Here is a 27,612-nt window from a genome sequence, read left to right on the forward strand (position 1 = left end):
ATCATAAAAACAATAGAAAGCAGCTCTGACATTTTCTCCTCCCCTGCTGTCTCGGCCACCACAGCCCTGACCTTCTCCTCTCTGTATCCAGTCCATATTTCAAAAGAAAAGAACCTCAGAATTTTTTTTGCTGCCATTGCTTGAAATATTGGATGATTTTTTGGTAAAATAACCAGAAAAAAGTGATACTTCGTCAGCAACTCTAAGGTTTTGCTTGAATTAAAAATATAAAATAAAACAGAATAAGAAGTTAAAGGAAGAAAAAGGAAAAAAAACAACAGGAAGAATAAGATGGGAGAATGTGTGTGGTAGAAACATTATCTATCTGAAGAAAGCCAGTGTGGATGGCCTGTGAAATTAGGCTTTTATCGCTCCAGAACATGACTATCTTTATCACATAGATGTGATCACACACAAGACTTTAGCTAGTGCATAATAACTTCTAATTCTCCCTGTCCTAAATCCCTTAGGAATAGAGAAATTGGCTCTACCTGACCATATCCATGTGCTTTAAAATCCATCAGGTACCACCGCAGTCTCTGATCACATCAGACAGCGTGAGTCAGACGAGGTTAGCGCTGCAAACAGGAGCCGTCTGACCTCTGGAGTAATCTGAGCTGCAGTGGTGGTTATGTTAATAAGTGTCACTGTTTCTATTGGGTCTCTTTATCCTCCAACACAACAAAAAAAGAGTTAGTGTCATGGGGAGTGATGGGATGCTTAAAACAAAGGTCAGTTCTCTCCTATACATACTACATGGTAAGAGAAACCAAGTTCACTCTGCCCCAAATGCATAAGTGTGTGCACATTCAAAGGTTCATCCCTTTCTGGTATCTAACGAAGCCTTCCCATTTAGTGAGGCAGTGGCACATATTGCCCAGAGAGGTGGTGGTACCCCATCCCTGCAGACAGCCAAAGTCAGGCTGTTGGGTCTCTGATGGAGTTTTGGGTGTCCCTGATCATTGCAGAGAGTGAGACCAGCTGGCTTTTAGAGGTCCCTTCCGACTCAAACAATTCTAGGATGGTAATATCCAATCTGGAGGTCTACTGGTAACATGTGTAAAACACCCTGAATCCTTTTTAATAAAGTATGTTGTGCACAGACGTACCATCAACATTTAATTCCTCTTACACTTGTTTCTTTGCACCACCGTCTGTACCAGAGACACTCATAAAGGGTTAAAGCAATAAAGCAAGCAGAATGCCTATAGGCAGCCAGTTCACTTTCCAGTATCAAAGATATTTATACTTTCTCTGTGCCTGAGTTATTGTGATAAATATGTTGAGGTTGTATTATTAGTAAGATAGTTGCAATCTCATGGAACTACTTGCTGTAATACAGAATTCATGAGCTCCTGGCAACAGACTACATTAAACCACTTAACAGAGGTCACTTCTCCAAAGTTTAGACATTTACATTCTAACCAGCAGGCTGGCTGCAAGCTGCGATTTATCCTCCACCACTCAGACACTGACCAGAGGCTGCTGGGAGCTGAGGACGGTGGTGGGGCCACCTCCCACAGACCTGCAGGATGGAAACAAGTGGAAGATTTGGCTTGCACAGTGCTGAAAGTGACATTTCATTCCTCTGCTTCAGCAATTTACTAAGCTGCACCCACAAGGTGCAAAGAGAGGAACTCCATTTTACTTGCTGATTTAACAAGAAGACCCAAATGCACATACAGATGTACACGTACGCTTCAGTGGCCAAAGAAATGAAGAGGTGTATCGACAGTGCTTTGATCACTTAACAAGAGACTGCATTTCATAGAATCATAGAATCATAGAATGGCCTGGGTTGAAAAGGACCACAATGATCATCGAGTTCAGTTTAATGATGATGAGAGACCAGACTGGACGTAGAAGAATTGCCGTAGTATTTCAAGGTTTCAAGCTGTCTAGCTCAGACATAGAGGGCTGAGTGCATAAGCACCATGTTAAAATGACTTCCCTGGGGTCTGTGCTTGATGATGTGAGAAAGCTTTTGAGTTCCAGTGATCCTGAAAGCCGTGCTGGCAGATGCTTTAACTTCCAGTTGTGACACCTACGTCTGCAAGGAGGCAGACAAAAAGCTTGGTCCATTGGGTTTGCAGTGAAGCACCTGGGCAAAACACACATTTGTATTCTTAGTCATGTCCTGAGCCAGAAGAGGAGCTAGATCTTGAATGCTAAAAACCTTTGCTAGGTATCTCCATAGTCTCAGTTTTCCATTGCTTGAGGTCACTTGTTCTTGAGTCCAACTATTCATGGGTTTCCCTGAAAGCTGCAGATCCTACCAACAACTCCTGTTGTAGAATCATTAAGGTTGGAAAAGACTACTCAGTACACCAAGTCCATGGAATTCACATACAGCAGAGCCATCCTGAAACTCTCAGCTAAAAGTTTTCAACAGGGACTCACAACAGGACATCAGAGAGATCAATAGGGGTGCGACAGGCACCCTCCCTCAGTGTCATGCTTTTCCAACAGTGCCTCTGTTTTGTTTCCAGATAGCTTTCTAACTCCTGTCACTAGAGGAAAAATAACTGTAGCAATGCAAAACAAAGTGAACTCTAAACATCCAAAATCCTGGAACAAAATCCTGAAAAATATCTGGTCTGTATATATGTTTGTGTATATCTGTAAACAAAAAACTTGAGACTTGTTAAGATAGACTTAGGTTTGGAGAGTTGTAGGAGTATGAGCTGATTCAGGATTTGAACACTTTGAACACCAGGGGCTGGCGTTTTTGGACCTCGGTTTTGCACTTGTGAGAGCATTCATTCCTCAAGTTGTATTGTCCTGGACTAAGAAGAGAGTGAGCAACAAGCACTATCTCTGACATGCTGAGACATGTTCCAGGCTAATGCCTTCTCCAGAGCACCTGCCTGTAGTCAGTGGAGACTGCAATAGGAAACCACAGCACCCCCAATTCCGCCTTAAGTGAGTCTGCTTAAATAAGGGAAGTTCCATATCCACAGTGCCTAGAGACTGACACAGAGAGATAGAGAGGAAGAAAACCAAGGAATGAGACTTTTTTCTTCTTCCTCTTCTTTGTTCTCTTTAGTATTCAGCCCTGACCTATTTTAGCCTTAAGTGTTGAGTTGTGACTGATGATTGCTCTCCTCTGGCCTTTGTTTTCAGCTTTCAGATTGTTGATGTATTGCAGAAATGATGTTGTCTGAAGCACCACGGCTGATCACCGAGGCAGCAATCAGCTCACCCTTCGATGAGCCATTGAGACAGCCAGGAGCGGCCGCATTAGCCTGTCAATTTTGGCTCTTCGAACAGTTAGAACAATTTTGGTGAATTACAAGCAATAGAAAATCACTTTAGCTGCTCATTAGCTGGGAGACAGGAATGATGATAAATGCTCAGGGACTTTGAAAAGGCTTATGCACACACAGCCTCCCTCCACAGCAAGGCCCATTTAACCCTGGTGCAGCTTAGAAAGTAGTGGTGGGTACAGGTCAGCCTCCTACTGCGCCCTGCTAATGACCAATCCCCAGCAGAAGCCAAGGCTTCCAAAAGGAAGCATCTGTGGGATTAGAACCTCCATATCTTCCACTGGACTGAAAAGTATCTCCATCTCAGTGGTGTGAGTAATAGGTTGCTGTCTCCTATGCAAGCTAGCTAGATACATCAGGAGATACAAATGCACAACTTTTTGCACAGACTTTTGCAAGAACATGGCACAAAGATGCTATTTGCCATGGTCTGATCTATGCATTTGAAACACAGTGACTTCATCAGTCCTATTTTATTCTATCCACACACATGACTCAAGTTTTAGATGCATAAAGTATTATCTGGACAAAGGAACAGAGAGGATCTGTGGGAGAGATGTGACTGCATTGCCTAAGGTTTCTTTCTTACATAGAAGATCACTGTAAATATTAAGAAGGACTGTAAAGGTCTCTTGGTGCAGTGGTTTTGTGAGAACACAAAGTTCTATACAAGCCTTGCAAGCTGCTGACAATGCAAGTAAGGACATGTTGCAATGTCCTACACACAAGTTTTGGAGGTTTTGTATTAATAGTTATAGGAAAGTAACTCAATCATAGCTCTTGAACTGGCAGTGTCAGACTGGGATCCTCTCACAGGTCATACCTCTCAGATCCAGGAGGTGAATTACTAGATAAATAGGAAAGGAAAGGATATATATTTAAAAAAAAAAAAAGGCAGCAGTAGGAAAAATTTTGATAATATAAATGTAGAGCTGCAATGACCTTAGCAGTCAGATGCTCCTAAGTCACCCTGGAAGTTGCTGAAATACCATGGTGACAGACTTTGTACAAGAACCTGGAAAGTCCACAGTGAGGATGCTGGAGGGGCCGCCTAGTTAATGAGGAATATTGGAGTTAGGGATAAATTGATCCTGTTTTCACTGGGGACACATAAGACTACTAAAGACAACATACTAATCTGGGCCCAAGTTTGGATTGTAATACTACGTAGTATTGGTACCTCGCCTGTCTAAAACACATCACTGATGTCCGCAAGAGGGGCAACCATGAATGAGGCCATTTTTATAGCTCAGTCTACAAAGCACCAAGGATCTGTGATCAGGAAGCTTATTGTGAAGACTGAATAATCCAGATCTGGCCCTGAAACTCTGAGCATTCATAGACTGAGCCGAACCTCTGAGCACTCTGTCTCTTGTCTGTTGCTATTTTAGGCAGCGTGCTGAAGGACTGGTTCCTCCCGCCATGTCATTGAGAATGACAAAGCCTCTCTACAGCATTCAGGAGAATTGCATGGATGAAGGACATGCAGGACAAAGAAGCTGATATTTTGAGGAGCTTCCTTTATTCAGATCAGGTCTTTTAACTTGCCCTCGTGCCTTTGTTCTGCTGATTTAATGATTCTCTCCTCCACGCCTCCCCTCTATTTCCACTTGTGTGGATCAACCACAGCAGCAGGAAACCCTTTAATTGGCAAAAAAACATTTGCTCAGCGGAAGGGGTCTGCAGGTAAAGGAGCACATTCAATGATGTCCTTTCAGCACACAGGAGAAGAAAATGCCCTGCCTTCTATACTGGCCTCAACTGGGACCATTTTCTACTCCTTGGTTCTGGCTTCTGAAATATTGGCATTGCTTCTCTCCCTCTCTCATCAGTGCTGGGAAGGAAGCTGACCTGGGAACTAGGAGACCTCACTTCCACATTTGACTACAAGCTTTCTGTTGGCCTCCCTGTAAGCCCTTTATATGCAACATTTAGGCACTGCTCTACAAAGTGCTGCAATACAGAAGTTGTAGGAAACTAAGTCTGCTCACTTTCACTTAAGCTTAAACTCCTAATTTAATGTATCGCTCAGAATATGTCACCTGGATATCTAAGTCACTCAAGATATATGATTTTTAGCAGAATCTCACATCTGTTTCTTTACTAATCTGAACGTTACAGTGAGGTCACAGTCACAGTCATGGTGGCAATAGCACTTCTATACCAAACTGGAGTCATGCAAAGATACTGCACTGAAATACCAAGGCATTTCAGTGAGGCATAAACATCTCAGATCTGCAGCTCTTGAGTTGTGGTCAATGGGCTACAGTCAGGGGTCTGCAGCTGATCTCTGTGATTACAGAGTAGCTCCATTCACAAGAAAGTCTGTGCCACTTTTGCACCAAGACAAAAGACTCCAGAAAACTGATAAGCTCATATAACTAAAAAAAAGGAAAAAAAAAAAAAAAAGACAACATCATGCACTGGAGATTGATATCTCAATGACAATCAGAAGTAAGGAAATGAGATACACCTGGAAGATGGATCCACCAGGGGACTTCACTAGCTGACATAGTGAGACAACTGACAGATGGAGGAAAGTGATTCACACGATAACTTGATAACTCAAATAACTTATGGACTGACACAACTTCATACTTTGGCTGATTAATACACTGAGGTGTCATAAAAAGAAGCAAACCCGACACAGTAGTCCATCTAATGCCGAGATGTGACATGCATCAAGAATACCGATGTATCAGGACCATGAGATCTCCAGGTGAGCTGGTCTGTGTGCCCATAATTGTTACTTTCTGATTCTACACTGAGATGGACACAGGCCAGTAGGAGAATATCAAAACTTCCACTAAGACCTTTTTAAACAATAATTACTCCATAGCAGTGCTGTGAAATCTGTTATTAACCTGAGGCCAAAGGGCACTTTGTTAATCAGACAGGGCTCATACTCTATCAAAAGAAGCTAGGGCTGATTGCTGGCATAATCATAGGGTGACAGCAGCTGTCAGATGTGACATCTATTCTAGAATGAAAACAACCTAAGAGCCCAACTTTGCTGCGGGGGTTATAGACAGTGGCATTTCTGCATAGTGATTTTGGGGTGGACGCAGCAAAGTGACACTTCCATAACTCATAAATGTAGTGGCCCTTGGGTCCTCATTGGGACACCTCCCACTTTCAAGTGCTCTGCCAGGCAACAGTATAGGAAACTGAGCAACAAGTCTTCTCTTGCAAGCACACACTTTCATTAGGTTTCCAGTGCCTTGTATCCTGTTTGTTCCTGAGGCTTCTGCTGGAAGCAGAAATTAGTGATGTGTTTCCTCCTATCCAGTTCTTTTGCCTTATGCAGCCCAGTTGAAATCTTCTCTTTTGCTGACAGCCAGCAGAAACCTTATGCTCATGTCCCACGCTGGCTTTTGCTGAGAAAAAATAGAGCTTGCAGCATGAGGCGGAAAGATGCAGGAGGGAAAAGCAAGAATACAGTGCCTGAGAGCAAAAAGGAGAAAGAGTTGTAGAAAATCAAGAAAAATAAAGGAACTGGATTGGGGGGAGGCTATTGAATTGTAAAAGCATATAAACATGCATGTGGAGCAGGGAATGTTGTGTGATAAAGTAGCTTTTGCCCTTGAGCCAGCGCTGTGCAAACTGCCCTAGGCACGCTCCACCCCAGTTCGTTGTCCCAGGACTCTGAAGGAAGCTGCAGTAGCTCCAGGCTCTTTACTTTTAGCTGCTTTATTGAAATTCTGTCCATCTCCCCTCATCTTCTGCTTGTATTACTGGATTATTGAGTTTCATATTCATCTGTCTCTGAAAGATTAAACTGTCCCCTGGAAAAGGCCATTGCGTCCTGGAGGAGGAGATCCCATTTCCACTCCAACCCCCAAGAAATAGTCTCTGGAAGTTTTTCAGCTTGATAAGTTCCCATCATTACAAGAAATCTTCTTGCTGGAAATGAGACCAATGCCTAAGTGACAGATGTTGGCAGGTTTCTATACCCCATGGCACAGGAACCACATCTGGAAGTGGGAAAAAGCGTGGTGCAGTGAGGCACTGCCAAACCAGCACAGTGGAGCTGAGCATCCTCACCAGCTCCATGTGGCATGGCTCACTGTGAATGTTGCAGACAGGAAGGGATAAGCACAGCCACCAGGCACAGAGGTATGGGGTTTTATTTTGGCTTTTAGAAACATCTGCAGCAGGTGGCTCACCTAACACGTGCAGGGTCAGGAGAGCTGAGCCACACTGCTCATTCTGACTCCCCAGGAGCTGAAGCTTTAGCCATGCTCGTCTAGTAGCTTCACGCTCCTGACCTTTCCCTGAGCCTGTCTCTGTAGCCTCCAATCTCTGCCTCCTATTCACAACAGCAATTTCCTCCCCATTGCTCAGGTCCAGTCCCTGTCAGTCAGTGCCGACCTCCCCCTCCTCCCTCCTTTCCCAGGCCAAGCTGTGTACAAATCTCTGTGGCTTTTTTATTTTCCTTTCTCAAATCCCGGCCTTTGCTCAAACTGGCATTAGCAGCCTCATCTTATCCCCATTCTTGACAGCATCAGCTTCACACTCTGTCCCTGGCTTGGCAGGCGTGTCATCGAGCTGCTGACAGCCATCTGCACCCAGCTTTGCGTGGTTGGTCTCTGCGGCTTCTGAGCACTCCCAGGGTCACAGCCCAGCACCCCTTTCCCAAAACCATTTCAGTGCTCAGTGCTGTTCCCATATCCATACAGCACAGCAGGAAGCACCGCTCCAGCCAAGAGGGCAGCCCACCAACAAGCCCAGGGTGTTCTCATGGTGCTCTCCCATCTGCTTTGCCAGCATGCAGTGAGGCCAAAAAAACAAACAACCACAGCCACTGCGCTGCACTTGAACTGTTCTTCTGCTATCCATCTTCATGCCACCAGAACATATGCAAAGCAACCCCCCCCCCTTTGCAGCTCCCCCACCATAAGCCACAAATCCAGCTAATTAAAAGCCAGATCCATCCACATCTCAGCGAACATCGCGGTACATCTCTGCATTTGCTTGGAGCAAAATGCTAGGAGTGCACGACAGCAGGCTGTCGCTGTGACTTATTACTTTGTCATACTGTAAATATTATACAGGCCATATGGATTTTCAATACCTGAGCACCACACTGCCATTAATATCAAATGTAATAAGATATTATATGCATGACAATCAGAGAAAGAAATTGCAAAGCTCAGAAACTGCCTGGTGGAGCTATGCACGGTTTGTTTTTGCTATGAAAAGTCAGAGGAAGCCAAAATGAATCATTTAGCTGACGAATTTTATCTCTTTTTCTGTTTGCAAACTATCTGCCAGCAGATTGTCATTTTCTCAAATGTATCCATTATTTGGAACTTGTCAGTGGACAATAACTTATGTGTCTAATCATGGGCCATTTCTGAAGGATTTGTTGTGGGTGTGCATTGCTCTCAACGTGAGCTGATTTGAGCAGGTGCCCAGGTCCCGTGCTGTGGCTGTCTCCCAACTGCATGAGAGAGATTGGAAACTAGTGTGGATGGTAAAGACTGCATTAGCAATCTGCTCAGTGTGCCTTTGGCAGTATTTGTTGAAGAATAGCTATAAGTGGATTTCTGCAGCACTTGGATCACTCTATCACAGGCACATCAGTAGGGCAGGGCTACCTGGATACCAGAAGGGGATTACAGCAGTGGGATTCTCTGACCTTGCCCCACGACATGCAGCTCAGATGACCACAGCACTGAAATTACAGTCATGGATCACCCTTATAGGCACTGAAACACCGCACTGAAGTCTGTAGAACATCAGTTGCTTTCCTGGCTGGTGAGACCAAGACATTTTCTGCTGTAACCTCCTAACTCCAGTGAACTTGTTGATGCACTGAGTTTAGGCCAGCAGTGCCCCCAAAAAATTGAAAAATGGAAAAGCATTGCTTTGTCTCCTTAGGTTATTGGTTCTTATTGGAAGGAACAAGTTGTAAGAACCAGATAGAAAGCATCTTCCTTTCCATATCCTCCCCATTTCACGTGTTTAAACACGCTGCACCACTCAGCTTGGCACGCTCACCTGCAAACTTGCTGAGGGTGCACTTGATCCCATCAACTATGTCATTGATAAAGATGTTAAAGAATACCAGTTCCAAGATGGACCTCTGGGTGACACCACTGGTGACCAGCCTTCACCTGGACATAGAGCCATTGACAACAATCCTCTGGCTGTGACCACCCAACGAATTCCTCATCTACCAAATAGTCCGCCTTTCAAACCCATCTCTCTCCAATTTAGAGATAAGGATGCGGTGTAGTACCATGTCAAAGGCCTTGCAGAACTCCAGGTAGATGACATCGATTGCCCTTCTTTTGTCCACTGATGCCATCATTCCACCATAGAAGGCCATCAGATTGGTAAGGCACAGTCTACCCTTGGTGAAGTCATGCTGGCTCTCTTGGATCACCTGCTTGTCCCTTGTGTACCTTAGTATGTCTTTCTCTGGGGGAGGCTGGATACAGCCATAAGCAGTCTGATATGGTGGTTGGCAACCCTGTCCGCAGCAGGGGGTTGGAACTGGATGATCTTTGAGGTCCCTTGCAACCCAAGTCATTCTAAGATTTTATGGTAACATACAGCCAGTGCCCTTTGAGTATATGTAGCTTATAGGAAGCTTGCACTGACCGTTAGCATAATGGACTCTGCTCCTAGCTCTGAGTGTGACATGAATAGCTTACACACAGTTTATTAGAGATTTGACATAGTGGCTTTCATGAGAGTCAAAGCACAGTGCTGGGTACAAAAACAAGCCACTCACAAAGCATGTGGACAAGCATATCAAGCAAAAAATAGAAGGAGATCAGATAGAGTGGAGAAAAATTATAAAAGAATTTGAGTTAGATTTTAAATGAGTTAATGAGATCATGGAATGTCTGTCTGTAGGGAAATCTCTACCAGGCTGCAGAGCATGAGACAAAAGGCTCAAAGTGTGGATTTTAAAACTGGTGACAACACAGCCACCAAAGCTGTGGCATGTGAATGCACAGAGAAAACTCAGTGCCTGGAAGGTGGCACTAATGATCACAATGCCAGTTCATTTTCATTAGGTTACAGGGGGGTTGATACTAGATGATCTTTGAGGTCCCTTCCAACCCAAACCATTGTATGATTCTGTGATATGATTCCTCCTAGCTGCAGATGTCAGAGGGATTTATGATGAATACAGGCTCTCCCCATTTACAGGAGGGAAACTGGAGCACACAGCAATGGGGTGACTTGACCCAGATCATCAGTAGGGAATCCAGAAAGAAAACCCAGGTCTAACGACACCCAGATCAGTTCATTCTCTGCCAACAGTTCCCAAACTGGCCATCAGACAACTTGTAACTTGCAGTACTGAACTAAGTTGCCTGCTGAACGAAACGTGCCATCTAGAAATTGCTTTCATTTAAAGGTCTGGCCTTTGAGAAACACTGGGGACCACAAATGCTCTGCAGCCCTTACTATTTGAGATGACTGAATTAAGCCACACTGTTTCTCAAGGAGCAAACAGAGGCAGTCAAATAAACAAATAACTTTCTGTATGTTTCAGATGGGCTTGTTTTGATTCTGCTCCTGCTCTGTGCAGGTATGGGTGGCACCAACTGCCTTTAACTGATTTGTTATGGCAGAGCTACAGGAGCAAGGAGAGGAGCACAGCCTGTGCAAACACACATCTGTGGGGAAGAGGGAAAGAGTGGAAGAGAAACTGCCTTTTTGAAACCAGTTTCCCATGACAACATTAGAATGGTTCAAGATGAGGATAGTTCCCCCTCCACGAAATACAATAAAAAGAAAGAATAAAGAGAGAACGACAACAAGGAGTAAAGCTTTTCAGTCATGTTAGAAAAGGTATTACAAGGACCAGAGTAAGCCTCGCCGTGCCATGTAGAGCAGTATGCAGCTGGCTGCAGCACAGCCAGGTTCAGCTCAAGTGGTCTGGGCTCATCCATAAATCTGAAGTTAAGGCCAAACCTGCAAATGTTTACAAAGCTTCCAGTGAAGCTGGAAGCTGTTGTCTGGCTCCAGATCTCTTCCTTTTCTTTCTGGCTCCACCTGTAGGACCTCTTCTGTAGCCTTCATTTGAAACAGCAGCATATTAAACTTTTCAGTGTCTTCCATCACTGTGGCCAGTGTGGTCCAATGCATCCCAACAACATATCATCAGTAGGGTAAAACTAACCTGTCTCACGATGGTCTAATCCCAGCTCTCATTCCCTATTAGTGGGAACGCTGCTTTGTCTGAGTCTTGCATGCAGCAAGAGAAAAGATCAGTCTGAAGAATGGTATGGTTCTACTTTATTCAATCATAGTAATTCCAGAAATAAGATCTGGAGAAGAAAAAAGGTCTGAAAAGATTTGCTTATATTCAAATCCAGCATTTTGCTTGCCCCCATGAGAAACATCTGGATGGAAACCAAGGCAGGAGAGACAACTTCTACTGGAAAGATTTTAGGTGGGCAGAAAGGCAAAAGTAAAAGGTTGGACTGGGGGAAAAATTTCTTCTCAGATAGAGTGGTGGTTTATTGGTTCCAGAATGGTGGAGATGTGGCACTGAGGGATGGGGTCAGTGGGCATGGTGGGGGTGGACTGGGATTGGATGTGGGGATCTTAGAGGTCTTTCCCAGTTTTAATGATTCTATGAGAAGGAAAATCTTATGGACTGAACTAATGCTTCCTGCCATCCCTTTCTCTTCCCAGCACCACAGAGGTTGTGAACATGCTCTGGACTAAACCTAAATGTCCAGTAATGCCATATTACCTGAAGGTTATTTGCAGGCAGCACATAAACGCAGCCCACAGTCAGCAGTTCTCCTGCAATGTGAGGGCTGTGATGGAGCCAGCATGGGACAGAGTTTCTGCTGGGGCACAGTGACAGAAAAACAACTTCTGGAAATGTCTGATAAATAAAAGCAAGAGATCTTAATGACTACGCTAATACATGAATGAAATAGCAATTTGGAGCTGGAAATGAAACTCAGATTTTGTAGCTCTGAAACAGGAGACATCGGAGACGGATTTATCTCAGAATGGAAAGACATGGAGAGACAGAACCTAAAAATAAAATCTCATTCTTAGCTGTGCTGAGTAGTAAACGATTAGCAGCATTCAGTCGGAAACACCACTTGGGCTATGACAAATACACTGACAAAAAAAATCAGCCAAAAACCCAGGGAAGGGCTAAATCTGTACTCTGTCTGCATATAAACTAATGCTGAAACCAGTAGGAAGTGTCAGGAGACCCCTGAGCGGAGGCAAGGAGACAGAACTGAGCTGTGCACAAAACTTCTTTAAAAATAATTGGAACAACTAACTGCCCAAGAGGAATGGTCTGAGCAATACGCGCCACAGACAGTGAGAGCTGCAATAAACAGCAGAGAAACAACTCCGAGCTGGAAGCATCTGTCCCACAGGTTGGACAGCATGGATGTGAAGAAATGAGGAGCCTTGTAGCTCAGCTGGGAAGCTGACTCATCCCTGGTCCTACACACATTTACACAGAGGAGGAACTTGACGCGTGAGACATCAAGGTTAAAACTGGCAATCAATAGTTAGCTGCCTAACTTAGATATTCATTTGATAATGAGAAAATTTACCTCTCCATGTGTCAATTTCCTCATATGTAAATTAAGAGCTATGATTAGACACCAAGATAATGACACTTGGGCAAGCCATGGATACATTTTTAAATTAATTTCCTTCTGCTACCTACACCTGAAAGCTAATAGATGAATGGATTTAGCCTGTTTTAAATGAGATCTGAGTACGTGTTCTAAGATAATACAGACTTAGTTTTCAGCATTTACACAAATTTGTGAACTACAAGGTTGATGCTGTCATCAAATTCTCTCACTTTCCAACCAATAAAGCACAGAGTAGCCCTTACAGGACTCAGATTGCCATGGGAGTGAGGTTTGGAGCAACCACCAGCTTTAAGGGGACCTTGGCTGAAACAAATGTCTTTTAATTATTTATTATTCCACGAGTTTCCTAACTACAATACCTTAATATTTAATAAACAGTTTAAATGTGCACTTGGGAATATGGGCATGTTGGAGGGGTCAACCCTCCAATTCTTCAGCACGATCTGATAAGTGATAATACTTTTGGTTGTGGAGTGGGATAGCTAGAGATAGACATTTGGGATGAGCTAAGCAGCAATTTTCATTCACTCTCAAAAATATGCTGGTAGCAGGACCAGAATTGAAGAGAGAGTGTTCAGAAGCCATCTTCTAATTCATTATAGATGTATATGAACAACACACATTTGTAATAATACATACAAGGCAACATATTGTGCCACCAAAATCCCTTTTCCTCCACCAGCGTTTCTAATTAATTACCAATATGCATTACAGAGTCTGAAAGCCTCATACTAGAAAAGGTCACACTTCCTGCCACTCATTTCACCTTGCCTGCCCGGCTAGGAATATTCACCACCTATCACAGACAGCATCAGATGAGTTCCTACCCGTGTCATATTATTTACAAAACCTTTCACACGGCTCCAATATGCTGGGACAGTGAGTGATAATAAACTCTATTCTGACATATCAACGGCTCAAGGAAATTTTCTATTGCAATTTTCAACATAAAATGAAACATCCTAGCAGGAGCCAAAGCTGGAGGAATCTGCTCTGAGAGGAATGATTTCAGGTAATTTATCATTATGAAATGAAAATGCAAAAGCCATTGAAGACTCCTGAAACGATACAAATAAACCCGTGCTGTAAAGTCCGTGATCAGTGAGGGTTTATATTTGGCAGTACTTCCTCCAATAAACATAGAGGAACTAAATCACCCTTCATATATTACAGTTCTCTTTCAGGGTGTTAGACAGGGAGCTTTTCATTGCAGCTAGGACATAGTGCAACTTCCATGACATTTCTCTCCAGAGTTCCCCTCTGCTATTAGCAATGTGAATGGTAAACTGGAGAATTGAACAGTATTTGCGGGGTCAAATGAGATACTGAATGAGATATCAGAGTCATGTCCATCAGACTTGCTCATAGTCTGTCTGTGTCAGGATTTGCTGAATGCAAATGCCGCTGATTTATGTGAATAGAAGTTGGCAAATATTTTCAGAAACTGTAAATTGGTAGAAAAGTGCAGTACCAGGAGGAAAAATTTACAAATACTACGTAATGAGCCTGTATAATACATCCCTGAATTACTGTGAGTGAGACAGAAGGTCCTCTAGGTTTAAATAAAACATTTCTGTTTGACCTGAGTGTGAAATATATTGCTTTCTTAAATGGAGAATTCCAGATACAAATCAAAAGCTTTCTTGTAGAGCTCTAATCAGGCCTCAGCGTATTGCTGAGCCACTGGGCTTCCCAGTGCAAACTTTGCAGCTTGCATGGCCATGCACAAGAAATGCTCCTTGAGTTCCTGATGCAGGAGGAAGTGCTTGCTTTGAAGACTGCTCAGTGGGAAAAAGAGCGCGTTATTTTCTGCAATAGGAGCTGCAAAACCAGCGTGTCCTCATGGGCCATCCTGAAATCAGAGTGCCCTTCCATTCCTTTGTCAGACTTTGACTGGGCTTGACTTGGGATCAGAGCAGCAGATGGGCTTTGTGAGTACCAAGGGAAAGGTATGTTGGAAAAGCAATGTGAGGACACTGAACTTGAAAAAAAAAACGAGGTTGTTGCGTGTCAAAAGTAATGTGCTTGAATAGCACTGTGTGGAAGGCTAGAATTGCAAAAGTCATGGCAACTTTGGCTTGAGTTTCAGGGATGTGAAATTGCCACCTCTCTAACTTGTACTACACCTGATCTCTCTCTAACCAGTGCTATCAATCTCACTTACCCACTCAGACTCCTGCTGTTTGACAATTGGGAAAAAAGTGGGCACTCAAATGCTCTTTAAGAGAATTTCCCTGCACCTGACACAGATGAGAACTGAGTTACATTTAAGAAGATTTTATACCATGACACTGACAGTTCATTGGTCTGATTATGGGCAGTTTTGAACCTCACAGGACTGGAAGTACCAGGCTCACTGAGATTTTCTAACAATATTTAAGTAGAAATGACGCCTTTCCATCAAAAATGTGCATGTTTGCACTGAGACCAACAATCTGTAAGCAGGGTGGCAGGTGACATTAATGGTGCAGAGAGAACATTGTGTTATATGGAAGTCCCCATTCTGTTTGCATGAGGAGAAAGCAGGCACCAGGCAGAGCCCACCATCCACCAAGCAGCCTGAGGACAGAGTGCACACTCCAGTGCAGCAATTAAACACTTAAAGGTGAAGAGAGATGTAGAGCTTGGCTGAATGCAGCTACAGAAATAATAGCCAAATGCTGTGATCCTTGAGTGATTGTATTGGAGGAAAAAGTCCTCACCAAGGCTTGTTGGACTTTCACTCCACTCGGAAGTTCAGCTCTCTTTCACAGCATGCTACAAGAGGATTTTCAGTAGTTTGGCTCCACAAATCCCTGGAAAGAAGTGTGATGGCACCAGTGTCCTGTCCGCACTGGTACCCAGCAGCATCCCCAAACGTTAAAATGGTGATCCAGAGAGAGGAAGGAGAGCTGCACAAAGCCTTCACTTGCAACCAGGCACACTGTGAGTTAATTCCAATGCCGCAGTTTAGGACTGAAAAGCCTCTTTTTTCACTCCGTGTCTCATGCAGATGAAGGGTAATACATATGGAACTTGTTTTCAGCAGCAACTTAAGAAGTAGTCAAAGTTTTAAATCTAGGGCAAGGAAATCAAGCAGAAATACAGAGAAAGGACACAGAAGTTGTAGTTGTCCTTCTCTATCACAGAGGAAGCGAGCTGCGGGAGGTCGGAGCACCGCAGTGTATCCTCAGCAAGAGGCCTCCACTACCCAGGAGAACAGTTCAAGGGAATTTAGAGCAATCTAATATGTGCAGCAAGGACAGCAAAGTTGGGAAGAAAGCAACGGGTTTGAGTTTGTCTGACTTTATGTGGCTTCCCCGGTGCTGTGAGCATCTGACATTGGGCAGAATGGATGAGATGGAAATGTCACAGCTTAACTGCCTGGAAGCCTTGGACGTGTTATTCATATCCTCAAACTGGCAAATGTTGAGATATTTAAATGAAAAGCCATTAGCTTCTATGCCATTAGATGAAATTCTTTCCCAGATGCTATTCGTTACTCTCTGCACCAAAATTCTGATTGTACTCAGTGGGGGGATCTTCTGGTACAACAAAAAACGAACAGGATTTCATTTATGATGAGTCAGCCCCAAAAGATAGAGCTGGTTTTCAAAAGAAATATGCATACACAAGCCGGTAGACCAAACTTCCACAAATTAAGTCTAGAAAAAAAATATATCTGACCGCCACTGCTCTTGCAGACTTGAAATTCTTCCCTAATTTTTTTTTAAACACTGTATGAAAACATATTCCATTTTTAAGCATGTCTCCTCTTGCTGGTTCAGCTGCTCCGGGAGCGCAGCAAGGGCTGATTTAAATTATGCTAAGCTCCACACATCTCACAGGAACGCCTTTGCTTGGAAGATCTCCATTGGTTTTGCAAATATTGACAGCACTGGTGGGTCACCAAATTCATCTGAAGCTCAATTTCCAGAGGACGTGTCTGTAGGCTAGAGGTGTCCAGCTGCTGCTGCCTTCTCTTCACAGCTGTTGCCTCTCCCTTTAACCAGCCATCCCCTGGGGGCACAAAGCTGGAGGGGCAGCTACTCCCATCCCAATGGGAAAAGAAACGTAGGGAATCATTTTCCTCAGCTGAGAGCTGCTGGAAAGGAGGATTCATTCTTCAGCAAGAAGTCAGTATAGTTGTATAGTTTCCTCCTTTTTTCCTGTGTTCACCAGGCTCAAGAGCCTCACTGGAATTAGCTCAAAAGGTCCAGGAAATAATAATAATAATAATAGTAATAATAATAGTAATAATAATAGCTGCTCTCTGCAGGAATACTAAAAAAGGAAAACGAGAGGGTAGAATCTAAGCAAACTTTAGTGAGATACTGGGAGGTGAAGCACACATAAAGAAATAAAAATCAGGAAATATTTGGGTAAATGCTGCCACAGCGCCAGCCCCTCCTGTGTATTCCCACTCGCTGCCTGCAAGCTGAGAGCATCTGTCCACATCTCCCTGTGCCAGAAGGATTACAACAAAAAGGAATTTACATTCTGTCAATTAAAGCACCATCAAGCTAAGGATTAAAGTCACAAACACATGAATTAGAGATGGTGCCACGGGACTCTGCCTATCTATCTTCCTTGACATTTCTAGGTGCATGTTATAGAAACATTAAATGTGCCTTTAATCTGCTACATTTCCGTGCATGGCATTTGCTTATAGGGGTGGCCAACAAGAACAAGGCAAGCAAAAAACTGTACGGGCATTTGTTCCCCTCATAGAATGCGTGCACAAGTTGGCTTATCATAGTTCAAACTGAAAGGTTACGTGTGAGATATTACTGTGACAGCCACCAAAGCCTTTTTGCAATGGATCAAGGGAAAAGCTGGGGAAAACAGAACTGGACCCTTCCCCATCCTGAAAGGAGTCAGGCTGTTGGGCATTCCCCCAGCATTGGGTAGAGGACTATACATTAACACTCCATTAATCCGTGCTAAATTTTAGCTATAAATAGCTTGCAGTATACCCCCCCAAAAAAGCCTGATCGCATAAAATAAGCCGGTGGTCAAGGAATGGGCTCACCCTGTGCCAGACCATCCATCAGGACGTATGAATAGCTGCATTTTATGGCCTGAGTTTACCCTGCTGTGGTTTACATCGAATCAAGGTGGAGCAGATGGCAGGAGTATTGCCACGTTAGTAACCGTGCCACATTTTCAGTTGAAATGGCAGCACTTGGCTCCAACAGTGAGAGACGGAGCAAAGTATTTTGAGTAATTCTGTATTCCTGTGCAGAAAAAGCAAAACATTTTGATTTCAGCCTATGTCACCTTCTGGGTATATTCACTGCACAAAATGGCCTTTCTTCCCTGATGACCATGATGGCAGGCAGTATGGAAATGCAATGGAAAGGAATAAGAATGGCACATTTTGTCTCATAACCATCCCCATATCACGTGCTTGGGAAAGAGAAGAGTGCTGTAGAAAAGTCACTGTGCTGGAGCTCAAAAAAAGCAAGTTTAACCCAATTCTGCAGCCAGATGCCTTTACAGCATTCAGGACTTCAACCAGAGGAACAGCTTTTCCTTCTCATCTTACATTCTTTATAATTATTTTTTTTGTGGGAGGAAACTGTGAACACCTTGTGTACTCCAATCAGGAACAGCATCCCTAGCTGCTAGCTTAATAGTCAGTAATAAATGAGTGTGAGTTTGGGGGTGTTGGGGTTTACTCCCTGGGTTTTACAAACTAGCACGGTGGAATATTATTCACCCTGCTGCCCCCCAGGCTTCTCAGAGCTGCAGCTTCTGCGGGAACAAATGGAGTCTGGTTACAGTTAGGGAAGATTATTACAATTTGATTATAGGCTTGGCTCCGATGGTTCACTCTGTGCTACTGAGAGACGAGAAAGAGCACAATCCTTATCCTCTGGAGACTGCAATACAAATGAGGAGAGAGAAGATAGGAAACCCACAGCGGAGAAAATGGAAAAGTCTGCAAACTCAGGGTCATTTGTCTGTATATTTTAATAATGACAAAGTGGCAGCAGTTTTCCCAGCAAAGGTCAAAATTTGTGCATTTCAGAGAAGTGAGGCAAAGGAGTTGTGCACTTTTCCAGCAAAGCTTATCTTTAATCTGCCACGCCTCCATTTATCCCAGTGAAACTGCTCTTTATTTGAGTACAGCCTTCAGCCCTTAGAGGGGAAAGAGCTCCAGTGTAGAGGTGCACTATGGGAATGATTACAAAACTGAGGCAGAAGGAGCACTGAGCACCATTAAGCATAGAATCGCAGCGTGGTTGGGTTGGAAGGGACCTCAAAACCCCCCAGCCCCACCCCCTGCCATGGGCTGGTTGCCCCCTACCAGCTCAGGCTGCCTGGAGCCCCATCCATGGCCTTGGGCACCTCCAGGGATGGGGCACACACAGTTTCTTTGGCCAATCTGTTCCAGTTCCTCACCACTCTCTGAGTATTGAATTCCTTTCTTACATCTAACCTGAATCTCTCCTCTTTTAGTTTAAATCCATTCCCCCTTATCCTGTCACTACACATCCCAGTAATCTCTCCCAGAGGTTTAATGGTGAGAGGATGAGTCCAAGCACAAATCAGGTTGGTCTTTCTTCCAGTAAGATATCAGATTTCATACTACACAGAACATTTGAATACATTTGGAATGTCCCCCTGTAAACAAGCCAAAACTCAGTATTTTTATTCCCTCTGAGACCTGCGCTGGTATCTCTGTCTCTTCCTCATTTCTTCCAATTGCAGTGATAAAACTCAATAAACACCACTATAGGAAGAAGAAAGTGCATTTTCCCGTTCCTTTCCTGTCTCTTTACCCTTGTGTTCTCAGCACGGCTGCAAGCCACTTGCCAGCCCCCACTTTCCCCATCCTTTTTTCCCTGGCCTCCCAGGAGCCCTCCGTGGCTGCAACGAACAAGCCACTGCCGGCTGGCAAGAGGCAAACGCCGCTAAACTTCCCACTGCTTTGACAAGCACCGAGCCCAATCAACAGGCAAGAGCAAAGCAGCAAACAGCAAGCTCCTCACTGCTGCAGCCACTAATGAGCCACTTACTTGGCATGAGCCGTCCCGCTGGCCATGGCACAGTCCTTCATTGCCAGCTCCCGGCTGCCAGGCATGGGGAGGGCAGAGCCACGTAGTGGGAACAGCCAGCATTGCACACACAAATTATTTGCAGCCTCATCCAAGAGGGTAGGAGATGATAGTTTGCAGCCACTGCTACAGGGACAGAAAGGGAGTGGAATTTTATTTGTCTTTCTTTCTTCTTGCTCCGTCAGGAAATAATTCTAATGAGCTCTTGGAGTCAGTGGCTGATTGCATCGTCACACACCAGGTCTGACTGTGAAGCTGAAGGAGAGGTCATGGCATCCATTTTGCTCCTAAGCATCTCCTCATCTCACTGAGACTGGTTGAGGGCACTCTGAGGCCGTAAGTACCTGTTTACCTTTCACCTTTCAATCCAGTCTTTCCCAGCAATGGCTACTGATGTCTTTGAGGCTGCTGGTCCCCATGTGTGGGAGACAGCTTGCTCCTTGGGGCTGACCTTGCATGGAGTAAGACGTGAATGTGAGACCAACTCCAATTGACCCTGCAATATTACACAGCCTTGCGAGGAGAGGATGGGTCTGGCATCCCTGCCATTCTGTTCTACATAAAACTTATCTTTAATCAATGGTTATGGGCCAAATTAAATCCTGTGGAAAACACACACCAGCCCCCTCATTACATTTCTGAGTGGTGTTGCACTGAGGCACCACTAAATTCAGTGGAGCTCCTCCCCTTTCTATCCGGGCGAGACATGAGCTTGGATCCACTTGTACTAATAAAGGCAGTCAAGCTGCAGCCATTTGCACCAGTGTTGGTTTTGGCATTCCTACATCAACATTAGCTCTCACTACAGCGTTCCCTGATATTAGGTGCTTTTCTCAAGCAATGAGTGATGAAGACACTTACGGAGAACTTTATAGCACTTCAGTTGACAATTTTCTGGGTTGAATGTGCGTCTCCCTCATAGCAGAGGTCTCTGCACCACAGATGGTGTTTTACATATAGCAGTAAAACGACATAGTTGGAGCTGCAGCATATGTGCCTTTGCCGTGTCTCTGTATCCCATATGCAAGTCCACTGGGCTTCCAGCTAGCTCCCATTCTGCATACATCAGCTTAACGTTCAGTGGAGGCAGATGGGATGCTGGCCTCTAGCTCTTGCTTCAATTGGTAAAAAAGATTGAAGTATTAAAGTGGAGAAAAAGAAAATGAACAGGACCTTGCTCATGAGCAATATAATATTTCCCTCCACTACAAAGTCACAATGTTGTAAAATTACTATCTCTTCCCCAGTCTGTCCTCAGAATAAATTGGCAGCGCTCACTTTCCTGGGTTTCCATTTAAGAGAATCTTACAGGTTCTTTGGTGTTTAAAGCTTGTGAAATATTTCCCACCTGATTCATTGAGGATTATTATTAAAGTGAATTTAGCACTGACTAAAGCTCCTGGATTGTCAATCCTAAGAACCTGATGTTCTTTTTCAGCTACAAACTATTACAGCAGGGACAGAGGAAGATTGCCTCCCACAGTTGCTTGCCAGCATGCTAAGCTGGGAAGAAGGACAGAAAGCCATTTCTCTTGTCCACTCTGCCTTCTCCAGTAACTCCTTCTGCTGTGGGACCACGCTGGGGTGCAGGGAGCTGACTTTCTGGTTTTTTGCCCTGCAGCTTTCAGAGGAAGGCATTCTCTTATCTGCCATTGCTGCAGAGGAAGTCTGTGGCAGTGTCAGGCCATCAGCACCGATCCAAGAGGGTCTGAGAGATAGCATCAGAGAGTGATTCCCCAGGGCAGTCACAGCAGAAAATCAGAGAGATTGAGAAGATCAAGACAGAAAACTTGTTAGCCTGGCTTAATCTCTGATAAAAAAAAAAAAAGAGAGAGAGAGAGAGATCTCAGCTTACATACAGATGGCAAAACACATCAGAAATGATCTAAAGGGAGTTTGGGAAGATGTGAGCAAGGTCATAATTTGAAGGTACTTTCCAGTGTGCCATAGAGTGATGGAAGCTCATGATTTCCACATTTTCTTTCCTGTCTCTTCCAACTATCCATGCTCCCCTGAAGCTCATCAGAAGGAAATCATGTTTCCTCCTTGGTAGAGAGCAAGGCATGAAATCCTTGCTGCATCAGCCAAGCTGTCAAAGGATCAATGTTTCCAAATAACCCACAGTTCAGGCTTCTAGATTTCTTTAAGGGCCCTTCTGTGAAGCTACAGCAAAGAGCTCATGTAGTGCAACCATATAATGCCCCGCCTTCACAAGTCTCTGCTTCCACTAAAATCCCTGAAGCACAGGCAAGTGTAGAGGTGGGGAGCTCACTGCTATGTCCAGGCTTCAGGCCTCTCCCATGGGAGACCATGCAAGTTTCTCCCTGTTTCTATTGAAAATGGTGACTGTGTGACCTCTTCCAGGCTTAAAAATAAATAAGGCAAGCTCCTTTCTTCACTTTAAAAAAATACATAATTTTGGAGCTAATTTTGTGATTTCTAGGCACATTCCCTCATGATCCCTCAATGTTCAAGGTTGGCAACATTGACCCTAGCCTATATTCTAGGAGAACATGACAAGGAGACTTGCTCTCTCAGCTAACTTGTAAACAGTGTAAACTGTCTGTACTTATGTTGAATCACTTTTGCAGGGCAAGCAAAAAACAGAGCTCATAGTGCTAAAAAAAAAAAAAATTAAAAAAAAAAAAAGGAAGAAAAAAAGGAAAAAAAGAAAAAGAAAAAACAGGAAAAAAAAGAAAGTCTGAAATCAATATGCCCTTAGTTCTCTTGTCTCGGCAAAAGGAGAGTCTCGGGCAGATCTTTAACCCTTTCCGCCCTCTCAAAAAATGGACAAACAGCAGCCTGAACAGGCCAATCTCTGCCTTGTCACACTTGTTAACATCACCTCTCTGATCTGATTCAAGACACTGTGACAACAGCCTAAGCCCATGTCCAATGAATATTTTAAAATAGGGGATGTATATGGTAAAGTATTAAGGCCCATAAGCACCATAAGGGCTGGCGTAACAGCTGACCCAGTAAAGCTCTATATCTGCATCCCCAGCTTGCTGCATCTTCCCTGGATGCTTCCCAGTCCCCAGAAGATCCCTGAGCCCTGCGGTGCTGCAAGCAAAGGAAATCATGCTGGGATTGCCAGCTCAGCTCCCTCGTCCTTAACATATGCAGGTAGCGCTGCTGGTCCGCATGATGTCATCCCAGAATTAACATGCTGATTAACAGCTGGCTTCCTGCCATTCTAATAGGCTCTAAATACCTCTCCTAGGAGCTCCTAAAAAGGAATTGGATTTTGGAAGTGGTGGGAGAGGATATTTTGTATTCATGGGGTCTTCTTCGTACCCATAGGATGTTCAGTAATTCTCAGTAATTGTCCTACACTCTGGTTTTCAAGCTTGTTGTTTTCAGAAAGTGTTCCATTGGCAGATGCTCCTGCAGCCTGCATCCTCCATTCCTGGCTCTCCCTTTCCCCCCTTGAATTATTGATCTTTAGCCAGAACAGGATTTGTCTTCATTATAAGTGAGCTGCAATCACCACAGATATTAGCGTAAACTCCTGGCAGCAGATTGATTAGTTCCTTGCATATGGAAGCAGGGGGTCCCTCCCACAGCTTGATCAGGGATCCCCAGAGCCTGGTGTTCTTTACAGGACACAAAAATGGAAATTAGATTTCAGTTAAATACATCAGAAATTAGATTAGATGTTATTACTTCAAAAAGTCAAGCTCAGGGGAGCGGTGCACCTCAAAAGATCTTTAAAAAGGTTCTGTATGGAAATATCAGCAGCATCGCTCCGTGCTTTAGTGATTTCCAAGTGAGAAAAACTTGAATTTCTCTTCCTACCACTCATGGCCAACAGGTCTAAGAGCAATCCTCCACAATAGGGCACAAAAATAAACAGTGGTGATGATGAAAGCCACTCATCCTTGGAAACTGGAACTGCAAAAACTGCAAAAAGCCTGTGTTCTCCATAGCTCTTCAGCATCACTGCCACTGGTCTTTGCTTGTTGTGAGCTTTACCAAATCGAGCAAGTCTCTCATTATCTTACATCCTGATTAATGCTTTTCTTACTACCTATATAACCACCTGTTACCTACATTCATATTTTCCTTACCTATTCCTATCTATTGTCTCTAACACAACTTGTTTCCATTTCATATCTTTGGTTGGCTGTCAGACTAAGCTCAGAGAAGTCCTGATTACAGTGGTTATTTTAGATAGGTCTGATTCCAACCAATCACACTTGAATTATTACAGAAAGTTGCAGGCTTTTTAAAGTACAAATTAAGCCATACAGTTAACATTTCTGTTGTGAGGAAGCTTGCAAACAACTTGGTAATAGGCTGTTAGCACTTTTGTATTCATAGCTTCTTTGGCCTGGAAGAACAAGATGATTAACATATGTAAAAGCTTCAAATGATCAGCATCCTTGATGCTGATCCAAAGAACCTCCGAAGAGCCATTCCTCAGACATGTCCTTTTATAACCCAAACCATTCAATTTACATATTAATTTACATATGTCCCACAACATTTTAAAAGTTTCTCCTACAGGGGTTCAATAGCAATTCATTCACATTTATCTCACTTCCACATTTGTAACATCATTAGAGTCACAATGAGCTTAAAATACTGTAACACAATCCTTGGCGTCAGAACAGCCCCACCTCAGAAATGTCTTATTAAAATTCCTCATCACCCAGTCTCAAAACATCTTCTAATCATATTCCAGTGCAACAAATTAGCAAATCACAAGGTTGTAGCTCACGTTATCCAATTAAATGAAAACGAAGGACTTTAGCTGTGTCAAAGACAAATTATTCCTGCCACTGTTTTCAGCCAACTTGACTTTCTGTTTTTGGTCTACCATCACAGTTACTGAGGAGCACCCTACAAGCAGTAAAGGCACGTTGCTCTAAGGGCAAATTTCCCTAATGTCCCACTGCCCCTTTAATCCCATGGACCATTCGGGCTCCTGAAATGATGACCCCATGCTGGACAGATACTCGCTGTTGTTGGAGCATCCACCACAACAGGGTCCTGGTCTATAAGCAAGGCTTCAAGATTAGCAATAATCCTTTACTTTTTCAGTAATTTGCCCCTAAAATAGATTGCCTCTCTTGTCAGCCTTTCCTATTTATATTACAAGTTCTCTGGAGGTAGAAGTCAGCTCAACAGAGCACCAAATTCCTTCACAAACACAGGTGATATTCCTTCCTTAATCATCACGATCAGCACCACTGCTGACCTTTTCATACCACGTCCCAATCTCACCATCACATGCAGCTATTATTTTTGGAGCCATTTCACACCCTTAAGGTGATTACATGGCTCTCGTCATTTTGGCAGTCAGAAAACTTGCTACCATAAAAGAACAGTTTCCCAGGAACAGGAAAGCTACTCAAGAACCTTCTTCTCATTTTCCAAAGCTAGAGGTGTCATTGACAAAGGCATTCACAGGTTTTCTATGCAGTGGGCTAGAATTAAAGAAGGGGGTGAGTCATTTTTCATTTGCAGAATTTTAATGACTATCAACAACATTAACATTCATTATTCTTTCATGACATGCCAAAGAGCCGGGGAAATTTTTGCACTTAGAAAACTGCATTGGTGCAATGGTAGTTATGTCAAGACCTTAATGTGTATTTGAATTATTCTTGGCATGTTTTTTCTTCCCAGAGCACTATGGAGCATATAATTATGGATTCAATATATATCCTCACATGCATGCTTCTATAAAACAGTGTAAATACACTACAGAACTGGTCATCTCTACAACAAATATTTTTCATTGAAGGATCATATAGTTATGAAGGATCACACGTAGAGGCTTGTTTTGTTTTTAATCCAGTGACTGTGATTTTGTGAAACCATATCAGAGCAAGAATCCATAGCCAGGACTTTGAAAAGGAATAATGGATTTGGAGAGTCTCCATGATTTTTTCATGGAGGATTTAGAATATCTTCATTTAAGAACTTAAATTTCGAAGTGGTAGATTTCCCAAATTAGATACTTCCAATATGTCTCCAGCTAGAAATGTGAGATGCACTTCATCATGAACCACTCTGAGAAGTCAGAGTCCAGCAATCAACTGAACACCAGAGGCAATATTACAAAGAGGATCCCTGCCATGTTCAACAACCCCAGTTTAGAGAAGCTGCTCACAGGAGTTCAGCCCTGACAGCCAATTCAGTTCCTGGTTTCCCTGGTGAGTATGATGACGAATGAGTCATTTCACACCAAGGAAGACAACAGCTTTTCTGATTTAGATTTTCCGTCAATAAAAAAGAGCTCAGAGAGCAATAAGTTGTGCCAGTCAGGTCAACAACAGATCCGGAGTGTTCTGATTTTTCATTATTTGATAAAATGGATAAACCTCATCCAATACCTAGCTAGCAGTAGGTTAAAACCCTCTCCAAAGAAATTAAATGCTCATGCTCTCACATCTGTGAATGAAGACAAGTACAGGACACTAAGAATGGCTCACGTTCAACCAGGTATGGACTAGTTTTCCAAACAGAAATACCAGAGAACTTCCAATAGAAACAGATACAGGCTAGGATGACATCACCTGGGCAGTGGGCTCCCCATTAGTACCACCAGTTTACATGATGGAGAATGATCATGCTGTTATCTGGACATGCCCAAGTGTCACAATGTGTCTGCAGGCAGCCATGGGCCATGTCAGAGGTTTATACTTATTTTCCGCCACTGTGAGCTGGAATCAAGCTCTGAGCATCAGCACAAGATATTCTAAGGGCTGACACGATGTAAACCACATCATCCCAGAAAGCATGGCAGGAAAAAGGGCAGTGGTGAAATCGGGTTAAACCTGACCAGAGGACTGTCACTTCCACTCCTCATATCTCAGCAGTCCACTCCTTAAATCTCAGTAGTCCTCGGAGGCAAGGAGCACGAAATTGGGACCAGGAGCTACACTTGTCTCTGTACCTTAAAGGAAATCCTGATGGATTGGTTTATTTATTTTTGTATCTTACGGCAGGTATCTGAACTTTTACTGATAGAAGGCTGATTTTTCTTTGGTTTCAATTCTAGGGGTAGCAGCACTTTTCTTTTATGTTGGAATATGCCTTGCAGTGCAGATTTTCAGCATAATAAACCTGAGCTACAGAACTGACCTGTCACACATCATTGCTAGCCTGGCCCAGATTTTAAACCCATCACAAAACAGCGAAAGACTCCATATTTTAGCTTTTATCCTTCTAACTACAAATATAATTTACTTCTTTCTTTCATAAGACAGCAAATGCAAGCATCGCTAAGAGAAAGCAGAGGTACTGCTTAAAGTAGTTCAGGGAATCTGTAATCCCTAGGCCAACACAGCCTATGTTTTATATGATATTTACTCTCCCTTGATTTCCTGGCCATGAAGCTCTACATTCTGTTGACATTCCCCTACTAATTAGAGAGACATTTTATGGTACCAAAGAGACGTTCTTTCCCTGCCAGTCCCAGACCTACGAATTCCCTTATTTCTCATCCTTATTTGATCAACAAGTAAAGAAATGACAAATTGGTCATTTACAATTCTCTAGATGAAACCTACATCTCTGTGTGTCTCTAATGAAGCTAGCCTAATGTGTCATGAATTTCTGATGCTACCTTTTCAGAAACACTTGCAATGCAAAGCTTGTATGAAACAATGTACTTACAAAGCTATATTTTACAGTCTATCTCCTCATATGGGGCTTGCACACACATGTGAAAAAGCACTTAAC

At 43.4% G+C, this 27,612-nt stretch overlaps 1 long non-coding RNA gene across 1 annotated transcript in view; it reads left to right on the plus strand.

Moving 5' to 3' along the window:
* LOC124417280 overlaps positions 1-27,612 on the plus strand; it is a 60,253-nt gene that overhangs the window by 15,026 nt on the left and 17,615 nt on the right. Inside the window, exon 2 of the long non-coding RNA XR_006931692.1 lies at positions 20,103-20,253. This is a non-coding gene — a long non-coding RNA (uncharacterized LOC124417280). The remainder of the gene's footprint in view (positions 1-20,102; positions 20,254-27,612) is intronic.

Source organism: Gallus gallus, chromosome 17 (genome assembly GCF_016699485.2).
Source record: "Gallus gallus isolate bGalGal1 chromosome 17, bGalGal1.mat.broiler.GRCg7b, whole genome shotgun sequence".
In the NCBI taxonomy this organism is placed as follows: Eukaryota; Metazoa; Chordata; class Aves; order Galliformes; family Phasianidae; genus Gallus; species Gallus gallus.